Genomic DNA, 5,695 nt, shown 5'->3' with positions numbered 1-5,695 from the left:
GTATCTATAATACTAAAGAACTTATTCCAATCAGGAAAACTGGCAAAATACTTGAACACACATTTTATATAAGGGTAAACCTTAATGATCATAATCATATGAAAAGTACTTTCTCATTCAGTCATGAAAGAAATGAAAATGAAAACCACACAGTCACCAGGTTGGAAAAAATATTGAGGTGTCATAATACTAAATGTTGGTAAGGATCCTGAGCAACAAGAACTCTCGTATATTGTCTGTGAGTGAATAAACAGGTTAATCCAGTAGAAATCATTCCTTAGCATTATCTTTTAAAGCTAGAATACACAGCAATTCCACTCCCAGGTATCCAAGTGAAATTTATTAACATAGCAGCAGTGTTTGTAACATGCCCAAACTGGAAACTACCCAATATCTACCGACAGAGGAATGGATTTAAAATGTGGATATAGCCCTACTACGGAATTCTACATAGCAATGAAAATGAAAAAAAAAAAAGAGATCTTCAGAATAAAACCCACCAACATATAGCTGTTATAGAGTTTTGTTATGATTTCTTTAGAGGATTAGCAGGTCATTTCAGTGGACAGACTCCTGCAGCAATCTAGAAATGTCCCAGCACTGGGATATTCCCATCTAGACAGCCTGCTTCACCTAAGGTCTGCAGTGTCACAGGAGTTGGGTGAAGAGGTACATACAGACCCACTAAAGGAGTTTGTGGATGAAGGAAGGGAAACATTCAGACAATGGCATAAAGTCCCTGACATAGAAATTAAAAAGTAAGTCTTGGACTGAGGCTACCAGAACCTCTACTGAGGTCTGTGCAGTGGAGCTCCAGGCCGGGCTGTGGATCGAGAGAGCTTGTTCTGCTGTGGTGGGGACTGTCAAGCATCTAGGCAGAAAGGGGTGACAGCAACCTGGGGTCCTTGAGACTAAGGAAACCATAGAGGCAGAACTTCTAGGTGACATGCTCGGCTCCCTGCCTCTAGCCTAGGGTCTTCATTGCTGTTCTCATGACTGCTGTTGCTTCTGCTGCTGAATGTCTTTGGCCCAGTGTTCTTGAACCCCATCTGAACTTGAGCTCAACTCAGGTCAAATGTTCCAGCCAGCACCTCCCTTTCTTTGCAAGTTGACTATCATCTTCTTAAAGTGCCTCTAACTCCTGTGGATGTCTCCTGTTATAGGGGTATGCTCCTGGCTGTGCCTTCTGATCATGCACCTCTCTGGCCCTCACTTCCCACATCAGAGAGCCATGAGTTCCCGAGATGCTTTCATCTTTTGTTTCTGCTATTTCTGCCTGTTATTATCAGCTTGTTTTGAATCACCGTGACTTTGCTCAACAAACATGAAGAAACGTGAATTTTAGGGGGTTTATGAAAGTGGGGGTGGAGCTGGAGTTTGTAGTTGTGTAAAGACAATCAAATTGGAGCCTCACCATTTTTGAGGTGAGTCTTCAAGCAAGTCCCTACATCTCCCCGAATTTTATGTCTTTATTTTTAAGTGGGGCTAATGGCTCCAACAATCACCCAGATTAGGTGTGAGAATGGAACTAGAAAGTACTTACAGAAAATACTCTGAACTCTACAGAACAAAGGCAGACATTTTATTATTGATTCACAGGGGCAAGGTTCTCAAGGTCAAGTGAACATTGAAATCACCTGAGAAGAATTTTCAACATACTCAAGGTCAGCTTCTGTCTGGGCCACCTGGGTCCGCTGAAGATCTCATTCTGTGGTCTGCAGCAGGACCCATTAATTTGCATTTTATAAAGTGTCCAGGTGATTTTGATGCAGGTAAGTAACCCTTTGACCTCACTTTGAGAGAAATGCTGGTGTCACTTTGGATAATATTAACTGTTTCATATGCATACATTATTTGTTCAAATAAATTATTAGTATTTCCAGATGAATGGTGGGGGGTTAATATTGAGTAAAAGGGGTGCCAAAGGAGCTCTTTTGGGAGACTGGAAAGCTTTCTGGAGGACATGATAAATATAATCTGAATAAGCAAAAAAAAAAAAAAGATTTCCTGACACAAACTCTAACATGTGTATGTGTGTATATGCACATGTATACCTACATACATACATATTTCATGATTTTTATGTTGAGTGGTTGAGCCTTTCTTAAAATTTATTTTTTTAAAGATTTTATTTATTTGTTCATGAGAGACAGAGAGAGAGAGAAAGAGAGGCAGAGACATAGGCAGAGGGAAAGCAGGCTCCATGCAGGGAGCCTGATGTGGGACTCAATCCCAGGATTCTAGGGTCACCCCCTGGGCCGAAGGCATGCACCAAACCTCTGAACCACCAGGCATCCCATAAATTTTATTTATTTATTTATTCATGAAAGACACAGAGTGAGAGGCAGAGACACAGGCAGAGGGAGAAGCAGGCTCCCTGTGGGGAACCCCATGCAGGATTTGATCCCAGGACCCTGAAATCATGACCCAAGTCAAAGGCAGACACTCAACCATTAAGCCACCCAGGCACGTTGGTTGATCCTTTTCTTACTGAATTTGAGCTCCTGGCATATCTAGACAAACAGTCCTTTGCTGATTATATGTTTTGCCAGTTTGTTGTCTTTTGACTATGTGTCCATTGCTATAAAAATCTAAATAAAATGTTTCAGCATTTTCTTTTATGTCAAACTTGGAAAGGCCTATCCCATTCTATGATTATAAAAAAACATAAAACATGATTACTTGTTTTCTTCTGGGACACTTCCTATGGCCAGAGTGGTGATGGTTAGTGCTGAGATCCAGATCTGGTTGAAAAGGGTGCTGTCCTGGCTTAGTGGATGGCACCACCATACTGGTGAATTTTGCTGGAAATCTGCCCTCTAGTGTGTCAGAAAAAAACTTTTCATAGGGAGGTGCCTTACCAGAGGCACTTTGCTTCAAAACTACCCAAGGGAGGTGCCAGGGCAAGCTTCTGTCAATTGTACATTACAGGACCTTAGCATTGGAGAAGCTGAGAGTAACGTAGGAGCCTAGTGCTGGAGATGCTAACAACTCTGCAGGAGGCAGAAAAACCTGTAGGAACCAAACTTAGAAGGAAGGGTGCAATGAGGGAGTTGGGTGGGGAGCTGCTGACCTCTGAGTGCTGTTGTCACTAGATCTGGGTGCTGTTGACCTCCATGCACTGCAGAAGCTAAACCCTCGAAAAGCGATTAAGTGTTGCAGAAAACCATCCACGACGCTGTAGAAGCCTGACAACTACACCAGAACCAAGAAGCAAATCCCTTCTTTAAAAATAAATAAATAAAATTTTAAAAAGATTTTATTTATTTATTTATTCATGAGAGACACAGAGAATAGAGGCAGAGACACAGGCGGGGGGAGAAGCAGGCCGCCCACAGGGAGCCCGACGTGGGATTCCATCCCAGGACCCCGGGGTCACGGCCTGAGCTGAAGGCAGATCCTCAACCGCTGAGCCACCAAGGTGCCCTAAACAAATCCTTTCTGCAATGTCTCTCCAGTTCTTTGCTGATACAGTTTTTTTTTTTTTGATACAGTTTAAATGACAGCTAGCCGAGGATATTTAAAGGGCTCAGGTCCATTTTCACAGAGCAGTCAAAAAGGATAAATTTGGACATGGGTCAATTAATAGGTAAATGGCACATATGGCTTCACTAATTCTTACTGAACAACAAAAGCACTTAAAGATACGTGTTTTGTTCGGGTGCAGTTGTATGCGATTCTCATTAAACCTTGTGTTGTCATGTTTATATGTTATTGCTGCTTTCCAATTTGAATGTTATTGATGCTTTCATTTTCTGTGATTCAGTAGTTAGCTACATTCTATTTTAAGTTAGTAGGCGGATTTTTATTTATTTTTTGTTTTCTTGCTAGACAAATATTTACTTATCACATTGCAATAAACAATGTGTCTTTACTAGTTGTACTATTTAAGATTTATTAAGGTCTGCTTTACAACATTTAGTAAACGTTCCATGGGTTTTGAAAAGAATATATATCTATATGGCAAAAAGCTCAAAACATAGACTAATTAAGCTTCAAAATTATATAATGTATGTTATAGTTGTTAACTTGGTCTGTAGAAAGCTGAGAGAGCTAGATTAGTGTCTCTGATTTTTTCAGTTTGTTACTCTAATTTCTCACAAATTTTATTTTGTATATTTTTTAAGGATTATTTATTTGAGAGGGTACACATGCATGAGTGGGGGGAAGGGCAGGAGGAGAGAAGCAGACTACCCACTGTTGAGCAAGCAGCCGAACTCAGCCTTGATCCCAGGAACTGGAGATCCTGACCTGAACTGAAATCAGTAGTCACACGTGTAACCGACTGAGCCACCCAGGTGCCCCTTGCATATTTTTATACGTTGTTGTTTGATACATAAACACTTATTAATGTGATTAGAAGAGCATATCCAATTTTTGTCATAGTATATTGGCCTAGATACCTGGCACAAAGCAGAAAATTAATACTTATCTAATGATAGTCTTTAATTTTTTAAAAAAATCATTTTTGAATGCTACTTGTTTACTAGCATCAATATCATATGATTTATATTGCTTAGAGTAAGCTTTAAAATATGTTAACCAGAAAAAAAGTATATGCAAGAGATGACAAAATCAGCAAAAATGTTGACAATTGCTAAACTTGGATGATGATCCATGAGAATGAATACTATTTTCCTTTTTTTGTTGCTTGAAATTTTCCATAGCAAAAAAATTCAAAATTATGCAAAAACAATTACTAATTCTCTCCTCTGTAGGATGAAAAAAGCTATTCCTTCTAATGATTTCAGGTTAGAATTATTTTGTTTGGAGTCAGAGAATCCTTCATAGCAATGCAAGGCTTGGGCTACATTCATCATGCAAACTGACATCCAGTATTCTCTAATATTCATCCAAAATTCTCTATTGTGTCCCCCTTTGAGATATTTATTTAAAGGTTTATTTTGTTTGTGTTTGTTTAATTAGCATTTAAGCCTTGAGATGACTATAGTCCTGGCTGAAAACCTTGATGGCAGCCCAGAGCCAGAGAACCCAGCTCAACTGTGCCATCCATAGTGATGGAAACTGTGAGGTAATAAATGTTTTAAATCACCAACTTTTGAAGTAATTTGTTATGCACCAATAATACTTAATATAGTACCCACTATACATCCAATAGATTCATTTTCTATTTAAATCTACCTGAGTTAAATTAACCTAATTGAACTTTTGTTCTTTGGTATCTTATACCTTGGCCGATACAAATGCTTACTACATTTTGTTTAGTACATTTTATTTAGTCTCATTTTTTCCTGTTAGTCAACTATCATCTTCGCTGGAGTACTTTTTCAAAAAATGATATATAGTTGATAGATTCTGTAGTTCTCTTCCTCAAGCATTTTCAAATACAATTTAAACTAAGAAATGAATTTTATTTTATTACCCAGTGGCATATACACTTAAAGACACACACATGCACACACACATGCCAAATTTACCTTTAATATGTGCTATATACTTTTACATTGCTATTCTATTCTATTTGGGTTTTTCTAAAAGATTTTATTTATTCATTAGAGACAGAGAGAGAAGCAGAGACACAGGCAGAGGGAGAAGAGGCTCCTCGCAGGGAACCTGATGCGGAACTCAATCCCGGAACCCCGGGGTCACACCCTGAGCCAAAGGCAGACGCTCAACCTCCTGAGCCACCCAGGCGTCCCCTATTCTATTCTATTTGACTTAGAAATAAATGCTG

This window comes from Nyctereutes procyonoides, unplaced genomic scaffold, assembly GCF_905146905.1.
Source record: "Nyctereutes procyonoides isolate TBG_1078 unplaced genomic scaffold, NYPRO_anot_genome, whole genome shotgun sequence".
NCBI lineage: Eukaryota > Metazoa > Chordata > Mammalia > Carnivora > Canidae > Nyctereutes > Nyctereutes procyonoides.
This window is presented reverse-complemented; position numbering follows the sequence as displayed.